Source organism: Bos grunniens, chromosome 19 (genome assembly GCF_055505025.1).
Source record: "Bos grunniens cultivar Pamir isolate PY7600 chromosome 19, Bosgru_T2T1.0, whole genome shotgun sequence".
Taxonomy (NCBI): Eukaryota; Metazoa; Chordata; class Mammalia; order Artiodactyla; family Bovidae; genus Bos; species Bos grunniens.
Window position 1 is genome coordinate 14877824 of NC_141183.1, and position 23885 is coordinate 14901708.

General features: G+C 44.8%; 1 long non-coding RNA gene across 1 annotated transcript; it reads right to left on the minus strand.

Moving 5' to 3' along the window:
- Nucleotides 1–15007: 15007 nt before the first annotated feature.
- LOC147351347 (uncharacterized) lies at nucleotides 15008–16829 on the minus strand. The gene is made up of 2 exons (XR_015147415.1): nucleotides 16696–16829; nucleotides 15008–15316 (listed from the first exon to the last, which is right to left on the minus strand). It is a non-coding gene; the product is annotated as an uncharacterized LOC147351347 (long non-coding RNA).
- Between the last annotated feature and the right edge of the window lie 7056 nt (nucleotides 16830–23885).

Genomic DNA, 23885 nt, shown 5'->3' on the forward strand with positions numbered 1-23885 from the left:
TCCCTTCTCCAGGGGATCTTCCTGACCCAGGGATAAAACCCAGGTCTCTTGAATTGCAGACAGATTTTTTTTTTTTTTTTTACCATCTGAGCCACTAAGGAAGACTTCAGTAAAACAAACAAACAAACAAAAATATATATATATAAAACAAAGAAGAAGAAGTGAGATCTGGAGAAAGACTCGAGGAAGCTGATGGAGTTGGCCAGACAGAAGCATGAGTGTACAGGTAGACAGGACAGCTAGAACAAAGGCACTGTGGCCAAGAAGCACCAAGGCCAAAGGGCCAGGGAGGAGGTGGGGAAGGAGGGAGAAGGGAAGGAGAGAAAAAGCAGGAGATAAGACCAGCTTCATTGCTGGCTCTGACAGAAAAATAAAAGTTGCCTCATTGATGGTAAAGTCCTCAGATGGTAAAGAATCCGCCTATAATACAGAAGATGCAAGAGACACAGGTTTAATTCCTGGGTTGGGAAGATCCACTGGAGAAGGGCGCAGCTACCCACTCCAGTATTCTTGTCTGGAGAATCCCAAGGACAGAGGAGCCTGGCAGGCCCCAGTCCACGGGTCACAGAGTCACGGACATGACTGAGTGACTAACACTTTTGCTTTCACATTTCAAGTGTAAATAGATATGATTCTTCATATGTTTGTCCTAACCCTGCTCCTCCAGGTATGTTCTCCAAAGCAGCAGCATCACAGTCACCCTGAAATTTGTTATAAAGGCATAATCTTAGGACCTACACCAGCCCCACTGAATCAGCATCCTGATGAACAATATCCGGGTGTTGCTGGGAGGACATTCTTGAAAGGATGTTGTTGTTGTTCAGTCGCTAAATCATATCCAACTCTTTGCGACCCCATGGACTGTGGCAGGGCAGGCTTCCCTGTCCTCCACCGTTTCCTGGAGTTTGCTTAGGTTCATGTCCATTGAATCGGTGATGCCACCAACCATCTCATCCTCTGTCGCTCCCTCCTCCTGCCTTCAATCTTTTCCAGTGAGTTGGCTCTTTGAATCTCGTGGCCAAAGTATGGGAGCTTCAGCTTCAGCATCAGTCCTTTCAGTGAATAGTCAGGGGTGAATTCCTTTAGGATTGACTGGTTTGATCTCCTTGCAGTCCAAGGGACAAGAATCTTCTCCAGCACCACAACCCAAAAGCATCAAGGTATCTTGAAAGGATACCACATTTATAAATATACAGGCATTTTATTTCCTTTTAATTTTTATTAAAATACAGTTGATTGGGACTTCCCTGGTAGTCAAGTGATTAAGACTTCGCCTTCCAATGCAGAGGGTGTGGGTTTGATCCCTGGCTGAGCACCTAAGATCCCACATGCCTTGTGGCCCCAAAACGAAAACATTAAACAGAAGTAATATTGTAAAAAGTTCAATAAAGACTTTAAAAAATGGTCCACATTTTTAAAAAATCTTAAAAAAAAAAAAAGAAATATAGTTGAGGTACAATGTGTGTTTCAGGTATATGGCAAAATGAGTCAGTTTTATATGTGTGCTTTTTGTTTTGTTTTCAGATTCTTTTCCATTCTGGGTTATTGCAAGATACTGAGTATACTTCCCTGTGCTATATAGTAAGTCTTTGTTGGTTATCTATTACATATACAGTAGTGGGAGAAGGCGATGGCACCCCACTCCAGTACTCTTGCCTGGAAAATCTCATGGACAGAGGAGCCTGGTGGGCTGCAGTCCATGGGGTCGCTGAGAGTCGGACACCACTGAAGCGACTTAGCAGCAGCAGCAGCAGCAGTGTGTATCTTTTAACTCCAAACTCCTAAATTATCCCTCCTCCCAATCTACAGGCATCATAAACATGCTTTACCTAGTAAGCGCTTTGTTTGGTTGAGACAATCAATCTTTAAAACAAGGATCCTTTCATAAGGGCTGTTGAAGGGCAAGAGCTGCCGAGAGCGTCACCTAGCGGTGGCATAGAAAAATTCACATCTCTTGTAGAATTCAGTATTGTGTTTAAAGTAGTCGTAGTTTTAACACGATTGGCTTGGACTAGTAAGTACCTCCATATCAGAAAAGACCAAAATGGGCTGAGGAACGTCTCGAGATTAAAGGGTACTTAAAAAAGACTGGACAACTAAATGCAACCCGTGATCTTGGATTGGATCTCAAATCTTTTTTTTTTTTAAGGAGTTGCTCAGGGACAATATAGGGCCAATTGGGAATATGCAAGATATGTATGCAAGATAATAGCAAAGTGTTCATGTTCAATTTCCCAAGTGCGATAATACACCATGGTTATGCAAGATATTTTCTTAGTATTAGGAATAAAAAGTCATGAAGTCTATACCTAAATTTCAAACAATTCAGCAAAGATTACAATTAATACATAAAAAGAGAGTGAAATAAAGCAAACGTGCAAAATGTTAACAACTAGTCAATCCAGGTGAAGAATATACAAGTGTTCATGGTATTACTTCTTGTGACTTTTCTGAAGGCTAGAAAGTTTCCGAAATTAAAAATAAAAGGAATCACTATCATACATGGACACATTTAAGTCACAAGGAACTCCTCCAGGAGACCTGGGATCAGTGGACCAAGTGGTAACGGCTGGGGTAAACTTGAACCCTATCCCACAACGGTTATCTCTGTTTCCCTGGCTGATTTCTCTGGAGAGATTGAAGACCAAACCTTTGGGTGGATGGAGAGCAAAGTGATGGAGCCCCAAGGAGCAGAGGTGAGAAGTTAGCTCAGGCCTGGGTCCCCCAGCCTGGCTGTATCATGGGCTCTGTTTCCCCGCTATTTCATGTCTTTGTTCTGTATTATTTTAAATTACAAACATGGTGCATATTTATTGTGGAAAATATCCAAACAATATAGAAGGATAGAGAGTAAAATATGAAAACTCTTGTTAAAACCGTTTCCCTGCTCCTGTGCACTCTGCCTCGAAATAACCAGGGTGAACATGTCCTTCCAGGCTCCTTTCTGTTTAGTGATAAACCCCGGTTATGCACATCCATGTAGGCAAGTTTTGTGTGGATTTACCTATTTATCCACAGCGTCTGGCATATGAGTGAGTGAGTGTTAGTCGCTCAGTCATGTCTGAGCCTTTGCGACCCCATGGACTGTAGCCAGCCAGGCTCCTCTGTCCACAGCGTTTTCCAGGCAAGAACACTGGAGTGGGTTGCCATTCCCTTCTCCAGGGCATCTTCCCGGCCCAGGGATTGAACCCTGGTCTCCTGCATTGCAGGCAGATTCTTTACCCTCTGAGCCACAATAGGTCCTTATTAAATGCTGTTTGAATAAATGATTTCCTTTCACAGAAATGAGGTCATTCCGAGCATGTTTTTTTTCTCCTGCTGTTTTCATTTAACAGTCGATATCCTCCCACCGTCTATATAGGTTTAGTCTTTTTTGCTTCATTTTTTTAAGATCTCTTCATTTCTTTTACTTTTTGACTGTGGTGTGTCTTACCTGCTGCACTCGGGCTTTCTCTAGTCACAGTGAGCGGGGGCTACTCTTCATTGCGGTGCTCAGGCTTCTCGTTGCAATGGTTTCTCTGGTTGCAAAGCATGGGATCTAGGGTGCACAGGCCTCGGTAGTTGCGGACTGAGGGCTCTAGAGTGCTGGCTCAGTAGTTGTGGCCCACGGGCTTAGTTGCTTTGGGGCATGTGAGATCTTCCTGGACCTGGGATCGAACTCATGTCCCCTGCGTTGTCCGGCGGATTCTTAAACACTGCACCACCAGGGAAGTCTAAGAGTCAAGGGCGTTAAGCACCATTCTAGGTGGTGGGCAGTCAGCAGCCCCCTACCCACCAGGTGGGTGCGAGCATCTAGGGTAAGGGAAGCTGCCCGTTACCTGAGACTCCGGAAAAGAAGAAACTAAACTCAATGTCTATATACCTCAGCAGAAAAGAGAGACAGAGACACAAAGACAGAGAGAGAGAGTGCGCGAGAGACTGAAGCTGTTCTAGCAAAACACGCAAGCAGCATAAGTCCTGGAAAACAGATGAAGTGATGGGTGCTCACAGCGTTCGTTGGCAAAATTACTAAGCACGCACAAAAAGGAAATAATGACTGTGCGTTCCCCGGCTTGATTAAACAGTAATTATACTTCAAAAGCTTGCTAAATGTCCCTCTTTAAAAACCACCCAGCTAGGCAATTTTTCTTTCACATTTAATAGCAACTATTCCTGTATTCTTTCTTGTCCAAAATGGCCATAATAATGGGGGCGTGGTGGGACAAGCATCTTCACAAGCTGCCAGCGGGAGAGGGGAGCAGCACCATCTTCCCAGAGAATAACTCCTCCGAGAGCCTGAGAACCCTTCCTGCTTTGGCGCCATCATTCCATTTCCAGGAATCTCTCCTAAGGCAATCAGTCAACCCACAGACGAAGATTTACATACAAAATTGTTCATCGCTGTCTTGTTCCTAGTTCAAAAACATGGGGAATCACCTAAGCAGTGATGCTTGATGACGGGTTCATTTTTTCTTTTTTTGACTGCACCATGTGGCTTTTGAGACCTACCAGGGATTGAACCCTGGCCCTGGCCATGAGAAGTTCAGAATCCTAATCAGTGGATTTCCAGGGAATTCCCAGTGCATTTTATTTATTTTTTAATTTGGCTTCACCACACGATGGGGGCTTCCCTGGTGGCTCAGACAGTAAAGAATCTGCCTGCAATGCAGGAGACCCTGGTTCAATCCCTGGGGTCAGGAAGATCCCTTGGAGAAGGGACTGGCAACCCATTCCAGTATTCTTGCCTGGAAAATCCCATGGACAGAGGAGCAGTCCATGGGGTCGTAGAGTTGGACACCCATGCACATGCCATGTGGGATCTTAGTTCCCTGACAATGGATAGACCTCTCAGCCCCTCCACTGGAAGTGTGGCATCTTAACCACTGGATCACCAGGGAATTCCCAAGGGATGTCTTTTAGAATCAACTGGAAGTTTATTAAATACATGTGTGTGCACATAAACACACACTGGGACAGAAGCTGGGTGGTCCAGCTGCAGTTTGAGCATCTCTATTTTTAACAAACTCATATAGGTCCTTCTTATGCTGTTTTGATGTAAGTTTGAGAACCATTCACCCTGATCCCTCTAGGATTATGGGTTAGTTCAATCAGTTCAGTTTCTCAGTTGTGTCTGACTCTTTGCAACCCCATGGACTGCAGCATGCCAGGCATCCCTGTCCATCACCAACTCCCGGAGTTTACTCAGACTCATGTCCATTGAGTCGGTGATGCCATCTAACCATCTCATTCTGTCATCCCCTTCTCCCACCCTCAATCTTTCCCAGCATCAGGGGTTTTCCAATAAGTCAGTTTTTCACATCAGGTGGCCAAGGTATTAGAGTTTCAGCTTCAACATCAGTCCTTCTAATGAACATTCAGGGCTGATTTCCTTTAGGATGGGCTGGTTGGATCTTCTTGCAGTCCAAGGGACTCTTAAGTCTTCTCCAACACCACAGTTCAAAAGCATCAATTCCTCGGCGCTTAGGTTTCTATATAGTCCAACTCTCACATCCATACATGACTACTGGAAAAACCATAGCTTTGACTAGATGGACCTTTGTTGGCAAAATAATGTTTCTGCTTTTGAATATGCTGTCTAGGTTGGTCATAACTTTTCCTCCAAGGAGCAAGCGTCTTTTAATTTCATGGCTGCAATCACCATCTGCAGTGATTTTGGAGCCCAGAAAAATAAAGTCTGACACTGTTTCCACTGTTTCTCCATCTATTTGCTATCAAATGATGGGATCAGATGCTGTGATCTTAGTTTTCTGAATGTTGAGTTTTAAGCCAACTTTTTCACTCTCCTCTTTCACCTTCATCAAGAGGCTCTTTAGTTCTTCTTCGCTTTCTGCCATAAGGGTGGTGTCATCTGCATATCTGAGGTTATTGATATTTCTCCCAGCAATCTTGATTCCAGCTTGTGCTTCATCCAGCCCAGCATTTCTCATGATGTACTCTGCATAGAAGTTAAATAAGCAGGGTGACAATATATAGCCTTGACGTACTCCTTTCCCGATTTGGAACCAGTCTGTTGTTCCATGTCCAGTTCTAACTGTTGCTTCTTGACCTGCATACAGATTTCTCAGGAGGCAGGTCAGGTAGTCTAGTATTCCCATCTCTTTCAGAATTTTCCACAGTTGGTGGTGATCCACACATCCAAAGGCTTTGGCATAGTCAATAAAGCAGAAGTAGATGTTTTTCTGGAACTCTCTTGTATTTTCGATGATCCAACAGATGTTGGCAATTTGATCCCTGGTTCCTCTGCCTTTTCTAAATCCAGCTTGAACATCTGGAATTTCATGGGTCGTGTAATGTTGAAGCCTGGCTTGGAGAATTTTGAGCATTACTTTGCAAACGTGTGAGACGAGTGCAATTGTGTGGTAGTTTGAGCATTCTTTAGCATTGCCTTTCTTTGGGATTGGAATGAAAACTGACCTTTTCCAGTCCTGTGGCCACTGCTGAGTTTTCCAAATTTGCTGACATATTGAGTACAGCACTTTAATAGCATCATCTTTTAGGATTTGAAATAGCTCAACTGGAATTCCATCACCTCCACTAGCTTTGTTCGTAGTGATGCTTTCTAAGGCCCACTTGACTTCACATTCCAGGACGTCTGGCTCTAGGTGAGTAATCATACCATCATGATTATCTGGGTTGTGAAGATCTTTTTTGTACAGTTCTTCTGTGTATTCTTCCCACCTCTTCTTAATATCTTCTGCTTCTGTTAGGTCCATACCATTTCTGTCCTTTATTGTGCCCATCTTTGCATGAAATGTTCCCTTGGTATCTCTAATTTTCTTGAAGAGATCTCTAGTCTTTCCTGTTCTATTGTTTTCCTCTATTTCTTTGCTTTGATCATTGAGGAATGCTTTCTTATCTCTCCTTGCTATTCTTTGGAACTCTGCATTCAGATGGACATATCTTTCCTTTTCTCCTTTGCCTTTCACTTCTCTTCTATTCACAGCTATTTTTAAGGTCTTCTCAGACAACCATTTTGCCTTTTTGCATTTCTTTTTCTTGGGGATGGTCTTGATCCCTGCCTCCTGTATAATGTCATGAACCTCCGTCCATAGTTCTTCAGGCACTCTATCAGATCTAATCCCTTGAATCTATTTCTCACTTCCACAGTATAATCATAAGGGATTTGATTCCCACCCATCAACAGAAAATTGGATTAAAGATTTACTGAGCATGGCCCCGCCCATCAAAGCAAGACCCAATTTTCCCCTCAGTCAGTCTCTCCCATCAGGATTATGGGTATTTCTTCTTTAAATATATATCATCATATACATATGTATTTTTTCAGATCTCACAGTGGGCTTGAGTGACATGTATAATCAGAAAGCTGTATTAAGAAAATAGACTAGAAGGAGGCTAGGGGGGTTTGGCTGGCAAACAACTGATGTGTAGCGGGCCTCGTGTGTGGTGTTGATTCTCAAATAAAGCAAGCACGGCCTGCCCTTCTAGAAGCTCACAGACCACCGCAGGAAACAGCTTTGGGGAGACAAATGTTTTTTGGAGAAATGTGTTGTACTAAAGGTAAGTTCGAGGTACAAAGAGTGATTAGCTCTGGTTAGAAACCCAGGAAATCCCTTCCGGAATAGTAGACATTTCAGCCAGACCACCTTGAGGAGGAGGGGAGGAAGAAACGGCATTGCAGACTCAGGGCGGGAACAGCTCGTGTAAAGGCGCACAGGCAGGAGCGCCCTGGCATGTTAGAGGAAACTCGAGCGTTGAGGAGTGGCTGGAGCAAAAGGCTGACAAGGCATAAGAGGAGGTGAAACTGGAGAGGCAGCCGAGCCCAGCCCCAGGGCTTGTGGGGCCTGAGCTGGAAGGCAGGTGGTTCCCAGATTGTGTGCCGAGGAACACCAGTCCTCGTGCAGGCTCTGATGGATGCTCAGCGCAAAGGGGTTCCATGGCAAAATCACTTTGGAAAACTCTAGGTTAAAGTGGTTTTTTTTTTTTTCCCTTTTTTAAAAAATTGTAGGACACTCGAAAGCCTTTAATATATGCCAGGGATTCTCTGAGACTGGGCAGCCTAGGGAGCGTGCCCCAAGTTTATTTAAGGCAGACTGGTCACTTCTCCCCTCCACGTACATTTTACTGGTGGTGTTGTTTTAAAGAAAATTTATTCTGTCTTATACAGTGATGTCCCCAGGGCATGGTTTGGGAAACTTGGCTGCGGTCAGTAGGAAGCCCAGGAGAGAAAGCAGTGGCATGGGAAGAGCTCAGACTCAGGAGTCACCAGACCTGGGCTCAAGTCCCAGCTTCACTGTTTCCCAGGTCAGTGATCTCGGGCAAGTTACAGAAGCAAACTGCTTCATTAGTGAAGTAGGACTAATAATGTGGCTCCCCTCATAGCTCAGTCGGTAAAGAATCTGCCTGCAGTGCAGGAGACCCGGGTTCGATCCCTGGGTCGGGAAGATGCCCTGGAGAAGGAAATGGCAACCCACTCCAGTGTGCTTGCCTGGAGAATCCCACAGACAGAGGAGCCTGGCGGGCTACAGTCCATGAGGCTGAAAGAGTCGGACACGACTTAGCGACTAAAGAGAGAGAGAGGCTTTGGGAGGTTAGTGAAAGAATACCAGCTATGTGGTAGATGCCCCACATGTTCTCAGTAATTGACAGTCATCCTGATAATCTTCTCACCTGTGTTTCGGGAAGATCCCTTGGCGGCTGGCTTGGAGGGTTGCCAGCCAAGTTCAAGCCTGAAGGCAGGGGACTAATGAAAGTACCCTGTGGCTGCAAGAGGCAGAAAATCAAGGGACTGGATGGCTAGATAGAGTTAAAAGGGGAATATTGACAGCATCCTGGGGTTTGCGAACACTGGGTCCGAGGATTCGTGGGGCTTTGAGTGGGGATGGAAAGTCCAAGGGAGCAGCATTTTGGAGAGGAAAATAATGATTTTTTTTTTTCTAACTCTGACTCTTCTGCATGATTTAAAACTGGCTCTAAAAGCTACTCCTTGATTTATTTATTTTTTTAGAATTGTAGACACAATGATTACTCCCAGTTTCAAATTGCATTTCACCGTTGTTTTTCTTTGCCAGACTCAGAGGGTTTTTATTATGTCTTTTCCCCAGCCTGTAATAACAAAAGAAGAAACAATAAATTTTAGGTGGGAAAATTAGTTGCTCAGCTCTGGCCTGAAAATTACCACGTATGAGTGTGTCTAGGTGCTGTCATGGAAGAAAGATTCTGTGGTTCCACAGGCGTGGGGCGGGAGTGGAAATGCTGCCTTTTGAACGGACGCCAGTGGCACATAGATGTTTCCACACCGGGAGACAGCAGTGTACCCCCTTATGAGCCTGTGTGTTCACCACGGAGCCGCCACTGTGGTAACAAGAGGACCATGCCAGACATTTTGCTTAGGGTAGCTCCGAGCCTTGTGCCCTCCCAGGAAGACAGGTCAAAACAGCACCATTTTGAGAATTTCCCTGGTGGTCCAGTGGTTAAGATGCTGTGCTTCCCATGGAGGCGGCATGGGTTCAATCCCTGGTCAGGGAACTAAGAACCCACATGCCATGCGGCATGGTCAAATGATTTAAGAAAAAAAAAAAGAAAGCATTATTTGTCTCTGAGGATACTGAGGCCTAGGAGGTGAAGTTGCCTGCCTGAGGTCACATAACTAAATAGGACACAGCTGAGATTCCAGTTTAGGTCTTTCTGCTTCCAAAGTGCAAAAACCAAATAAAAAAAACACAAAAACAAAAAAAAAACATTTAAAAAAACACACAAAAAAACAAAACAACAACAAAAAAACAAAGTGCAAAAACAATAATAATAAAAACACCAAAGTGCAAACTCCACTAAGCCATTTCTACGTGTCTCTGGAGGAGGCAAATAAGATGCTTGGGACAGCACCTGGCACATAGTAGGCATACAGTCAAGATGCTCCTGTTATAATTGTTATTCCTAAGATTCAAAGCAGGGTGGCTACTGGTGGCAGAATCTGAGGGCTACCATGAGGCCACCCCACCCCCAGTCTCAGAGGTAACAGTAGCATATGTTTGTACTCGGTGTTCTCCCCAGCATTTCCCTTAAGCCTAATAGCACTTGCAGCAGGAGGGAACCTTTCTCTTCTGTGTCACTGTGGGAGTTTTACAGGCAAAGGAACGAGAGATTCAGCCTTGCCTCGAATCCCCGTAAGGAGAGTGAGACTCGAACTCGGATCTCCTGACTCCCAAGTCCTCGGTCACTTGTAGAGCATTCACTCCAGGGATGGTGTCTTCAAGTCTCTCTCTCTTCTGTCTTCCTGACACCTTCTTCTTTGCAGGTCCAATCTCCCTCTGCTTCTATCGTATAAAGACATTTCTGACGCATTGAGAGTCCACTCAGATAAATGAGGATAGCCTCTCCATCTCAAGAACCTTAACTTCTTCACATCTGCAAGGATATTTTTTTGCATAGAAGGAGCAGCCACAGGTCCAGGGATTCAAATGTATATGTATTCTGGGGCATCATTTCTGAGCATACCCTGATGGCTGAATAAATTCATGTATCTGCTACCTATCCTCCAAGGATCTGGGGATTGAGAGTTGGGAGGGGAGTGTCCTGGCAGAGAAAGGAAAAGGTGAAGAAAGAGGAGGATGGGGTTGAGGTCTTGAGTAGGCTCAGGCAGCCCCTCTGAGTTTTAGGAGTGATGAATGAGCAGTCAGGACACTCACCGGATGCTCTTGGGGAGAGGTCAGCAAAACATTGAGCACCCATGTCAGCTGACCCATCATGGATAGAGTCAAAATAATGGTGTGGTCCATGGATCTTAATGACCAGTTTAGGTCCCTGGACCACTGGAAACTTCTTGAGTGTCTGCAGAGGTGCCCACTTCGGAAACCCTCTTCTGTATCATCACACACTGGCCACAAGTCTTTAAGACATGACCCCTGTCACCACAATTGGCCTGGCCTCTTCCTAAAACCCCTCAATGCCCTCTGTACATCCTTCCCAGGGAGCATCACTTTTGTAGATGGTGCAGCTTATCTTTGTCCTGGGTGTTCACCTGGATTCACTCTGGGAGGGGATAGAGGACTGGTTTGAACCCAGAGTTTTAACTACACCTCACAGGTTCTTTTTCACGGTTTAAGGGTTGTATCTTTCATATTTTAAATTAATTTTTATTGGAGAAGAGCTGCTTCAAAAGAGTGAACCAGCTATACATATACATATATCTGAAGAAGGGCATGGCAACCCGCTCCAGTATTCTTGCCTGGAGAGTTCCATGTACAGAGGAGCCTGGCAGCCACTGTCCATGGGGTCGCAAAGAGTCGGACACGACTGCCTAACACACACGCACATACATATGCTAGGTATATGTATGTGTATATACTACCTATATGTACTCTGTGCGACCCCATAGACGGCAGCCCACCAGGCTCCCCCGTCCCTAGGATTCTCCAGGCAAGAACACTGGAGTGGGTTGCCATTGCCTTCTCCAATGCATGAAAGTGAAAAGTGAAAGTGAAGTCACTCAGTCGTGTCCAACTCTTATCGACCCCATGGACTGCAGCCCTCCGGGCTCCTCCGTCCATGGGATTTTCCGGGCAGGAGTACTGGAGTGGGGTGCCATTGCCTTCTCCGGCACATACATATGTCCCCTCTTTTTGGATTTCCTTCCCGTTTAGGTCACCACAGAGCACTGAGTAGAGATCCCTGAGTATACGGTAGGTTCTCATTAGTTATCTATTTTCTACATAGTCTCAATAGTGTATATACGTCAATCCCAATCTCCCAATTCATCCCATACTCCGCCAGGGGTTGTACCTTTTAAAAAGTATTATTATTTAAAGATACCCATCTGTAACAACCACAAAAAAGAAACAGGCTCACAGACACAGAAGGAAGTAGTGGTTATCAGTGGGGGGTAGAAGCAGGGCAAGATAGGACAGGGAACTAAGAAACACTAACTAGCAGGTATAAAATAAACTACTAAAGATATATTGTCCAACACAGGGAATATAGCCAATATTTTACAATAACTATTAAAGTAAAGTGAAGTCGCTTAGTCATGTCCGACTCTTTGCGACCCCATGGACTGTAGCCTACCAGGCTCTGAGGAGCCTCTCAGTCCATGGAATTTTCCAGGCAAGAGTACTGGAGTGGGTTGCCATTTCCTTCTCCAAAATATTTCTTTGAGCCCCTTTTTTGGGTGGGGAGGGGGAGGCAAGAATACTGGAGTGGGTTGCCATTCCCTTCTCCAGGAGATCTTCCTGACCCAGGGATAGAACCCGGATCTCCCACATTGTAGGCAGACGCTTTACCGTCTGAGCCACCAGGGAAGTCTGGAGTATAAACTTCAAAAATTCTAAAGAAAAGGTACTCATCTGTATGGAACAGTAACAATAATAATAGTTAAAATAATCACTGCTAATAATAGCCTTTGTGTGTTACACACTGTTTTAAGAGCTTTGGGCTTTGCATATATAAAATAATTATGTGTGTGTGTGTACTAGTTACTCAGTTATGTCCGACTCTTTGTGACCCCACAGACTGTAGCCCGCCAGGCTCCTCTGTCCATGGGATTCTCCAGGCAAGAATACTGGAATGTGTAGCCATTCCCTTCTCCAGTGGATCTTCCTAACCCAGGAAACGAACCCAGGTCTCCCACACTGTGGGCAGATTCTTAACCATATGAGCTACTTGCTGCTGCTGCTGCTAAGTCATTTCAGTCGTGTCCGACTTTGTGCGACCCCATGGACTGCAGCTTACCAGGCTCCTCCATCCATGGGATATTCCAGGCAAGAGTACTGGAGTGGGGTGCCATTGCCTTCTCCCTGAGCCACTTACTGGTAGCTAAAATAATTATAATTAAATGGAAATATAAGTATAATTAAATCATTATCATAAATAATTTAATCTTCCCTGTACAACAACCCTGTAAAGTAGATACTAACATTATCTTCTTCATCTCACAGGGGAAGAAACGGAAGCTTAGCAAGGTGAAGGGGCAGATGCGGGAGGAAATCCCCCTCCGGAGTCCTGCTCTTATCCATGAGGACATATGTGTCCCTTCTGGATGTTCTTGAAGCAATGCCACAGTCAGGAGGAAGTTTTCCAGACTCCGCAGGAAGAAGACAGAGACTGGCAATTCCGAAAGGAAGAGCATCTGAAGAGTCCCAGGTCCCCACACCTGCTGAGCTTTCGTCAGTTACAAATTCCCAGCCCTTCATCCCCCACAGACTGCCTGCATCAGAATTTCTGGGTAGAAGCATCAAAATTCATTATGTCAACACCTCCCCCCGCCCCAAGTGGTTCTGATGCTGTTGATTCAGGTGCCAGCAATCCAGAACCTCGGGTCTGCTCCTCCCAGTTTACAGGAAGGGAAACAGGTTTGGTGGAGCTGAATGACTTTAACGAGGCCCTGCAGCTGGTTTCGCCCCTTACAAAACAGGGTTGACCCAGAGAGGATCTCAAGTGGGTGGAGCTATGACAAACTCAGGTGTGGCTCTTGGGTTCTCTCTCTCTCTGCTGATCTTCTGGTGGGCAGATGCTGGCTAGGTTTCTTCTGCACAGGCAGGAAACCCTAGGGCAGGCGGTCTCTTCTCTGAAGGTTGGACACAGTGGAGATGAGTTTTCAGAATGGTTCATACAATAGTTCTGAGATGGGTGAGCTAGATTCGTGGGGCAAGTATAATGGGTTCGTGAGTCACATGAAATCCTTGAGCCGTGTTTCTCACCTGAGGACAATCACATGATGTCCCCAAGCTACCCCTGGCCCCATGATTCAGATACAGCTTGGGTTGGAAGTTCCATGGCACAAGACCCAGCATGACATTTCCACCCCCTGTGGGGCGATACAATCATCCGTTTAATTTCTTCATTGGAATTTTGTCTAAGAGTAGTTGCTTTATTTGACCACAAGGGGGTGCTAACAGACTTGGTGGCCACTGTTTGGGGCGTGGAAAACATTGAGGGCTTTAAAAAAAGGAAATCTCAAGATTGCTCCCTCCTTAATCCATCAAAACTTAACGTTTTTTTCTATTCTGCACTTAACAATTTTTATGCAATGAACTTAGATTGCCTCTACAAAATAAGAATGATGGGAGATGAGAATCACCACTCTGATAAACTTGTTATTTTGGTATACTACCTTTTTTTAAAATTTAAATTTATTTATTTTAATTGGAGGCTACAATTAAATATTACAATATTTACAATATTGTATTGGTTTTGCCATACATCAACATGAATCCACCACGGGTATACACGTGCTCCCCATCCTGAACCCCCCTCCCACCTCCCTCCCAGTACCATCCCTCTAGGTCATCCCAGTGCACCAGCCCCAAACATCCTGTAGCCTGCATCGAATCTGGACTGGTGATTCGTTTCTTATATGATATTATACATGTTTCAATGCTATTCTCCCAAATCATCCCACCCTCTCCCTCTCCCAGAGTCCGAAAGACTGTTCTATACATCTGTGTCTCTTTTGCTGTCTCGCATACGGGGTTATCGTTACTATCTTTCTAAATTCCATATATATGTGTTAGTATACTGTATTGGTGTTTTTCTTTCTGGCTTACTTCACTACCTTTGTAACTGGCTTTTAAATTTGATACTGTAATAATTTTCTATGTTACTACAAGTTCTTCAAAAACACATTTATTGCTGCATATTATACAGTGATCATATAATGAGGGCTCACTTGGTACCAGGAAAACACTTTACTGAGTGTTTTATGTGTATTTTTACTTAGTCCTCATTCCATGAGGTAGATATTGTTATTACTCATATTTTATCTTTGAGGATGCTTCAAGAAAACTTGATAATAAATGGTGGTGTGAAATGTATTATGTCTAACATCACTGTCTTTCTCTAATCACAATGCTTGTTCATTGGGTATTACCCAAACTCACTTAATTATTCACCTAGGGTGTCCATTTCACTTATTCCAGCTTTCATTATTATAAATAAAGCTGCAGAAAACATCTTTTATGTATAAAGGTTTTCTGGATTCAGGAAATTTTCTAGAAGTGAACTTACCAAGTCTAAACACTTTAAGGCTCTTGATAAATACACAGCACCAAATCTGTTTGTGTTTGTTTTTATATTTATTTCTTTCTTTTTGGCTGTGCTGGGTCTTCATTGCGCACGCGGGTTTTCTCCAGCTGTGGCGAGAAGGGGCTGCTCTCCAGCTGTGGTGTGAGGGCTTCTCATCACAGTGGCCTCTGGCTGCAGAGCACGGGTTCTCGAGCACTCGGGCTTCAGTACTTGTGGTGTGTGGGCTCAGTCATTGCGGTCTGTGGGCTCCTGAGCCCTGGCTTCGGTACTTGTGGTGCACGGGCTCAGTTGCCCCAAGGCTTGTGGGATACTCCCAGATTAGGGGTCAAACCCATGTCCCCTGCATTACAAGGCAGATCCTTAACCACTGGACCATGAGGAAGGCCCCAAATATAAATTTTTTAATTTCAGGAAAACTTGAACTCTGACCAGATATTTTATTTTTTTAACTTTTAATTTTATATTGGCATGTAGCCAGTTAACAATGTGATAGTTTCAGGTGGCCAGCAAAGGGGCTTAGCTGTATATATGCATGTATTCATTCTCTCCCCAAACTCCCCTCCCGAATAGGCTGCTAGCTGGATATTTTATGACACTAAGGAACTGTTGCTGCTATTTCTAGATGTGCTAATGGTACTGTGGTTACCTACTTTTAAAGAGCCCTTCCTGGTGATACATAGTAAAGCACTTACAAATGAAATAATATTGTATAGAATGTAGTTTAAAGTAAGGGAGGAGTGGGGATTGATTAAAAAAAAGACTAGGTGTGTGTCAATGGTTGATAAAGCTGGGTTATGAGTACACAGGTGTCAATGATGCTATTCTCTCTACTTTGTATATGTTTGAAAATTCCTGTGACAAAGAGTTTAAAATATAGCAATAAAAATATCTTGGAATCTACAAGAGAAGACAGCCTTTTATCTCCTGTTGTACCCAGTTAGTGAGAAAGGCAGAAAAAAAGAAAAAAGGTGGCTTTCTACCAACAGAATAATTTTGCGCATAACCCTCTCTCCATCAAACAGAAGTTAAGTTCTCCCCAAAACCAAAACATATCAACTGATTTTGTTTTGCTAAGATTTTATTTTTAACAGGATTATAGAGCTGGAAAGAGTCTTAGAGATCTGGTCTTCATTTTTTTTTTAAAACTTCTGAGAATCATCTTCTGAATTATAATCAATCCTCTTATGACAATTTCACGCACACACTTCCTAGCCATCATTTGGTGCAGCCTTTGTTAAGTTTCTGGAATTGGCCAGCATTCCCTTTCATGGGGGGAGTTTCACTCATTATTTTATTTTATTATTTTTGGCCACACTGTGTGGCATGACAGATCTCAGTTCCCCAACCAGGGGTAGAACCCATGCCCCCCTGCAGTGGAAGTACAGAGTCTTAACCAGTGGACCACCAGGGAAGCCCCTCATCCATCATTTTAAGTCTAAAAAGCCATATGTTTTGTTTTATGGACACAGGTGTTTTTGGAGACTGTCTCCTGGGAAAGGCCATGGCATCAAAAGGAAATAGTTATACTACTTGGCACTTGGCACTCACACTGCACTGTGGTTTTATCCAAATCCCCTCCACCCTCCCGCCCTCCCTGCTCTTCCTCCTGTGGGTTGGCACCTTCTATCCACCCTCCTGTGTTCTTTCCGCAAGACACACAGGCCTCACCCAGACAATTCTGCCAGCAGTCAGGTCTGGGCTTGTCAACACAGCACTTACTCTGGGCAGCTGGTTCCCAGGGAGGTAAACTCGGAAGAGGATGTCGATGAAAGCCTAGGAACAGCGTGGTGTCAAGACCGGACGTCTTGGTTTTTCAGTCTTCAAGAGTCCTTAATATATGGAATCAAAAACAAACAAACAAAAAACAAACTCAAGAGAATACAGAGTTACTGGGGACTTCTCTGGTGGTCTAGTGGTTAAGAATCCACCAATGCTGGGACATGGGTTCAATCCCTGGTTGGAGAACTAAGATCCCACATGCAGAGAGGCAACTAAGCCCATGTGTCTCAGTGAAGACTCAGCACAGGCAAAATAAATAAAAGAGATAGAGAACACACTTGTTGTTGGTAAGTCATCTCCAACTCTTTGTGACCCCAAGAACTGTAGCACACCGGGCTCCTCTGTTTTCCATTATCTCCCTGAGTTTGCTCAAATTCATGTCCCTCATGTTGGTGATGCTATCTAACCGTCTCATCCCCTGCCGCCCTCTTCTCCTCCTGCCTTCAATCTTTCCCAGCATCAGGGTCTTTTCCAATGAATTAGCTCTTTGCATCAGGTGGCCAAAGGATTCAGCTTCAGCATCTGTCCTTCCAGTGAATATTCAGGGTTGATTTCCTTTAGGATTGACTGGTTTGAGCTCCTTGCAGTCCAAGGGACTCTCAAGAGACTTCTCCAGCACCACAGTTTGAACAGACTGGTGGTTGCCAAAGGCAAAGTTGAGGGTGGGTGAAAGGGGTCAAAGGTACAAACATTCAATTATAAAATACATTAGTCCTTAGGATATAATATACAGCATTATAGTACTATACTGGGCTGGAGTTTATAATCCTGTAACATACATTTGAAAGTTACTAAGAGAATAGATCTTAAAAGTTCTCATCACAAGAAGAAAAAATTTTGTAATGATGTGTGGTGATGGATGTTAACTAGACTTGTGGGACTGTTTTTCAATATGCAAAAGAGAAATATAGAATATAGAATCATTATGTTGTATACCTAAAACTAATATCATGCTATATGTCAATTATATCTCAACTTTAGAATTAGGCAAGAAAGAATGAAATAGGTGCTTAGTAAATTTCAGGTGTCTTCAGCTTTTACTATATGAGTAATTAGAAATGTAAATTTTATTATAAACCCTGGATATTCTTTAAGTCTTTAAGAAAAAGCAACTTAGCAAAATTTAGCATGCTCTCTCCTGCTCTGTCCCTCCAACTTAGCCATAGAAATGGGAATTTCTAGCTATTCTTATATATTGCATGTGATTTAGGAAATAAAGTATTTTAAGGCAGAGAGAGTCCACTCCCTCAAATACCACAACTGCAGAGTTTTATTAAGTTCAGTGGATGTTAGATGTAGTCATTGGAGCCACCAACCTGCCCCACCATGTATAGGAAGGATTTTTGTACTTTCCCCCAGGCTTCTGAAAACCCTCCAGACTAGAGGGTTTCTAACTCTTTTTTTTCCTGGTGCTGTGCTATTTCTTCTTCTTCTCTTTCTCTCTCTCTTTTTTTTCCACTACTGGCAAGGGGATCTTAGTTCCCCAACCAGGGATTGAACCTGCACTCCCTGCAGTGGAAGCACAGAGTCCTAACCACTGGACCACGAGGGAAGTCCCTGCTCTCTCCCCACCCCCTTTTTAAAACTTATTTGGTTGCGCCAGGTATAGCTGTGGCATGAAGGCTCTTAATTACGACATTCAGGGTTGCGTTCCCAGACCGGGGATTGAACTTGTGTGCCACAACTGAGACCCAGCACAGTCAAATAAACAAAATATTAAAAAAAAAAAAAATATCCCAACTCAGCAGGCAGGAACTTGCTTTCTTCTTTCCTTCTGGCAGACCAGGCTGGAGGCAGTCGGGACCTGTCCAAACTCTAGCTGGAAGCACTTGTCTGTAAGAGCCAAGTGGAGAGGAGAGCTGAGAGGTGCTTCCCCGGCGCAGGGAGGGCCCTTCACTGGCTCTTACTGGACATCACTCCTTCAGCAACGAGTGTTACTGAGGGCCTGTGATGGGCCTGGTCTTGCAGAAGGAGGGAGAGACAGATCTCATCCCAGCCCTCCTGGAACTCACCATCCAGGGGCAGAGATGCTAATAATTCTTGAATCACTCTTTGGATAAGTGTCACAAAGGAAACAGGACCAGAAAGATCTAGGCCACGCTGATTTACAACCCAGGGCGAAAGGAGATGGGTTGCCAGGGTGACGGGGCTCAATTTAATCTTTAGAGAAGGAAGAGTCTGAGGAATTCCCTGGCAGTCCAGTGGTTAGGGTTCCACGCTTTCACTGTCAAGGACACTGGTTAATCCCTGGTCAGGGAACTAAGATCCTGCAAGCTGGGCAGTGTGGCCAAAAAAAAAAAAAAAAAGAAAGAAAAGCGAGAGTATGACTGAAGAGGTTTGAAAAGAAGGTAGTAATGTTGATGGAAAAAGTTGCCATTTGATATGGATTAATCTCCAGAAAGGGAAAAAAAAGCAAGGAATTTTCCAAGTTGTTCCCTGGCTGCTCTGTCAGCATAAGCATGAACTAGAATTACAGCAGACATATGAAGGCTACAGCCAAGCTCTTGAAAGGTCACTGAGATACCATCACAGCTGCAAGGGAGGTTTGAGCAATGCCAGCCAGACCCCCGGCTGTCACTACATGGATTGCTGCCCACCGTTGGCACCTCCCCCCAGAACTCCATCCATGTATGAGAGCCAAATCTTCTTATCAGGCATTTTATTTTTGGGCACCCAACTTTCCTCTATTGCGCAAACACCATTGTAACAGCAGTAATGGAAAATGAGATAGGGGGAAAAAAAAAACACACTTTCCTCTGCCAACATGTTAAGTTTTCCATTTCCAGCTCTGTGTAAGAGACAAAGAGAACAGGCTCGTGGGGATGTTGTTTGAGGACATCCCAGGGCCTGCCCTGACCAGCCTGGCCCCCAAGGACAGTTTGAGGTCCTGAAGTCTGATCTGTTGGACAAGCAACAGACCACTGGAAATGGCATGGAGGGAGTATGAGAGATGGACTGAGGGAAGGAGGACTGGATGCATAGGGAGGTGGCCAGTAGATGTTGTGAAAGGATTAAGTAAGGGTCAGGCAGGTCAGAGGAGTGACTCCTGGCTTGGCAGAGTGGAGGTCATCAATGAGTGACAAGAACAGTTTCTGGGGAGCAGTGGAGGTGGAAGCTGCTGGAAGAGCAGCTTAAACAGGATGATGGGAGATGAAGAGGGGAACTCTTGAGAAGTTGTGCTGTAAAGGGCAGCAGGAGGGAGTCATGGACAAAAGGGAGGAGATTTTTCAGAAAAGAGATGCTAGAGCAAGTTTGTATATTGATGGATTGGATGTGAGCAGAAAAGAATGGAGTCTCAGATAACTCATTGTTCTTTTTTTTTTTTTTCAAAGCAGGCTTCCCTGGTGGCTTGGTGGTAAAGAATCTGACTGCCAATGCAGGAGACTTTGGTTTGATCCCTGAGTTGGGAAGATCCCCTGGAGAAGAAAATGGCAACCCACTCCAGTATTCTGGCCTGGGAAATCCCATGGACAGAGGAGACTAGCAGGCTATACAGTCCATGGGGTCGCAAGAGTCTGGCATGACTAAGCAAACCACATAGCTGATTAACTGTGTTGTGTTAGCATCTGCCGTGCAGCAAAGTGAATCAGTTATATACATCCACTATTTTTTAGATTCTTTTCCCCTCTAGGTCATGACAGAGTATTGAGTAGAGTTCCCTGAACCATAAACAGAACTATCATATATAGTACTGTGTATATGTCAATCCCAATCTCCCAGCGCTATTGACTAAGATGGGAGTGGGCAGGGACCAAGGATTCCTTTTGAGGACTTTTAACATGAGATGATTATCAGACATCCAGGAGAGACCTAGCAGGCAGTCAGGTAAGGCTGGAGCATAGACAGTGTTTTCTCCTCTGCTCTGAAAAGCATGAAAACTATAGCATGAGCTGGGCCTGGAATGAATGAATAGCATCATGGTTTCTCCCAGCCTCTGGAAACTGGGTGACCTTCTAAGGCTTGGGACAGATGCCTTCACAACTTAATGAGAGAAGTCTTACTAATTATAACAATGATGATGATGACTAGGGGATGACTTATAGCCAGGAAAGACCAATTGCTCTTCTGAATAATCATTTAAGTGGGTCACACCGTGATTGCTCAGAGGGCCACGAGAGACCAAGGTAGGTAGGTGTAGGCGGGTAGGAAGGGTGATTAGCAAATGCATGCGTGTGTGCTCAGTTGCTCGGTTGTGTCTAACTCTTTGTGACCCTTCAGACTGAAGCCTGCCAGGCTCATTTGTCCATGGAATTTTCCAGGCAGGAGTACTGGGGTGGGTTGCCATTTCCTCCTCCAGAGGATCTTCCTGAGCCAGGATTCGAACCTGCATTTCCTGGGTCTCTTGCATTGGCAGGCAGGTTCTTTACCACTGCGCCACCCGGGAAGCCTGATGGGAAAATGGCAGGGAGGCCGTTCTGATTCCACCAGTAAGCGGGGTTTGCTTTGGGCCTCAGGCTAACTACTTGATTTTTCCTTCCTTTTAATTTGTCTTTGTGTCTTTTATAGCTGTGATAGAGATTTATCACCCCAAATGGTTGTAGGCACCACTAATAAAATTATGGAGCCTCTACGGCTATCAAAGGTACCTAGTAAACCAGAAGCTGAGCACTAGTTCTCAGAAGCAGAGACTTGGTGTCCTCTCCAGGAGACTTAGTGGGGCCCTGGATACTGTGAAAGAGGTCAATCATTCTCTAGCCCAAAGACAACAATAGGACTTAGCTCTGAGGATGAGTGGGTAGACAGTTCTGTCTGCATTTGTTCCATTCTTTGAGGATGAGTGGGTAGACAGCTCTGTCTGCATTTGCTCCGTTCTTTGCCCATGCACCTGATGAGAGTGTTTCCAGTTTCCTCTGGCTGAACTGAGCAGGCGCTATCTGTAAGGGTGAAGGGCCTTTGCTAATCTCTTCTTGGCAGCTTACACATCCTCATGACTGAGATCACCAGGAGAGCATCCTAAGGGCCTGGGGTGTGCGTGTGCACCACAGTCGGAAAGAAGAAGGAGCTGGTGTGATGAGAGAAAGAGAGGCCGAGGACACTGGAGTCCTCCTAAAGAGTAAAGGGAGGGCTTCCAGGTGGCTCTGTGCTGTGCTTAGTCGTTCAGTCAGGTCCAGGTGTTTGCGACCCCATGGACTGTAGCCCTCCAGGCTCCTCTGTCCGTGGGGATTCTCCAGGCAAGAATACTGGAGTGGGTTGCCATGTCCTCCTCCAGGGGATCTTCCCAATCTAGGGATCGAACCCAGGGAAACCCAGGTGGCTCAGTGGTAAAGAATTCACCTGCCAATGCAAGAGACACGGGTTCAATCCCTGATATGAGCAGATCCCCAAAAGAAATAGATAAATAAACATTTTAAAAAAGAAAAAGAAGAGCTGTGTTTCCCACACTCCAGGGATTGGTAGAGCAAAAGAAACTGGAGGACTGATGATCCCCTTCCTAGTGGGATGTACTGAGTCAAGGAAAAGGTGACCGCCCCTCAAACGGGCGTTTTTGTACTGGAGCAACAGAGGAGAATGATTGATGTTTTCAAACTGTGATGTTGGAGAAGACTTGAGAATCCCTTGGACTGCAAGGAGATCAAACCAGTCAATCCTAAAGGAAATCAACCCTGAATATTCACTGGAAGGACTGATGCTGAAGCTCCAATACTTTGCCTATCTGATGTGAAGAGCTGACTTATTGGAAAAGACCCTGATGCTGGGAAAGATTGAGGGCAGGAGGAGAGATGGTTGGATAGCATCACCAACTCAACAGACGCAAGTTTGCACAAACTCTGGGAGATGGTGAAGGACAGGGAAACCTGGCGTGCTGCAGTCCACGGGGTCGCACAGAGTTGGATACAACTGAACAGCAACACAAGAGAACGTTTGAAATTGAGCTTTCTTGGAAACTCCAAGGTATTCAGCCACTGTAGATAAAAGCTGTTTGGTTGTTTCACAGTATTAGACATTTTTTGTTGCCTGCAACCATGTGATATCTTCTTTCACTTCTATTTTTGAGGCTTAGGCATATCACCCCATTGTCTTCCTGTACATAATAAATTCCATGGCTGGGAATTTGCCCTAGAGTAAACAGCAACAGCTTCCATTAATTGGGCACTTATGAAAAGATGCTACACTAAGGATTTATGCATACTCTTTATAACAACATATGGTATGGATATCTCCAACTTATATATGAGGAAACAATTCAAGGAAGTTCAAGTAAGTTCAATATCTTTTCCAAAGTCACATGGCTCAGGAATGACAGATGCAAAATCTGAAACCAGTCCAAATGACCCCAAAGCCACCAGCCTAATGGTGCTTCCTTAAAGAGAACATTAGAATGACATTAAAAGACATTTGAAATCTTGTGTCCCTCCAGCCTAACTTCAGTTGACAAGTTTTTTGGGACAGTGGGATGTTCTTCTCTTTTAAAAAAAAGTTAGTTTTGGCTGTGCTGGGTCTTCACGGCTAGTTTTTCTCTAGTTTCGGCGATCAGGGGTCACTCTCCAGTTGCAGTATGCAGGCTTCTCACCGAGCCAGCTTCTCTTGTTGCGGAGCACAGTCTCTAGATCACTCAGGTGCAACAGTTGCCCCATGGCATCTGGGATCTTCCTGGACCAGGAATGGAACCTGCGTCTCCTCCACCGGAAGGTGGGTTCTTTATCACTGAGCCACAAGGGAAACCCTGTTTAAAAAATGGGCTTTGGATTGGAAACCTCTTATGTACCACTGGAGATCTTCAGCCACCACTCTAGTGGCTGTGTCTTCTTCTACCAGATTCCAGCAGGTACAGACTGACAGTGTTTTGTCTCTGGATCACACCCAGGGCATCTCTGTTGATGCCCACTCGATGCCAGGCCAGCACTCCCTGGAAGCAGGGCTCAGACCCCTGTGCATAGGTCTTCGCCAATGGGGACAGAAACCATTGGATAAATGCCTCCCCCCGTCTCCCCTATCCTAGAAGGTGGGTCCTAACATGTTTTTCTCAGGGCTCCTTAGTATCTCCTAATCAAGCAGCCCGGACAGTGGCCACCCTAGTAATGCATGATCAAATGCCTCTGCCCCCATCCTTGCTTGGGTTCTTGAGCCCTGGGTATGTTCCCTGGGTTTGTGCTCCTGAGCAATGTACTCACATGTGAGCTTTGTCTCAA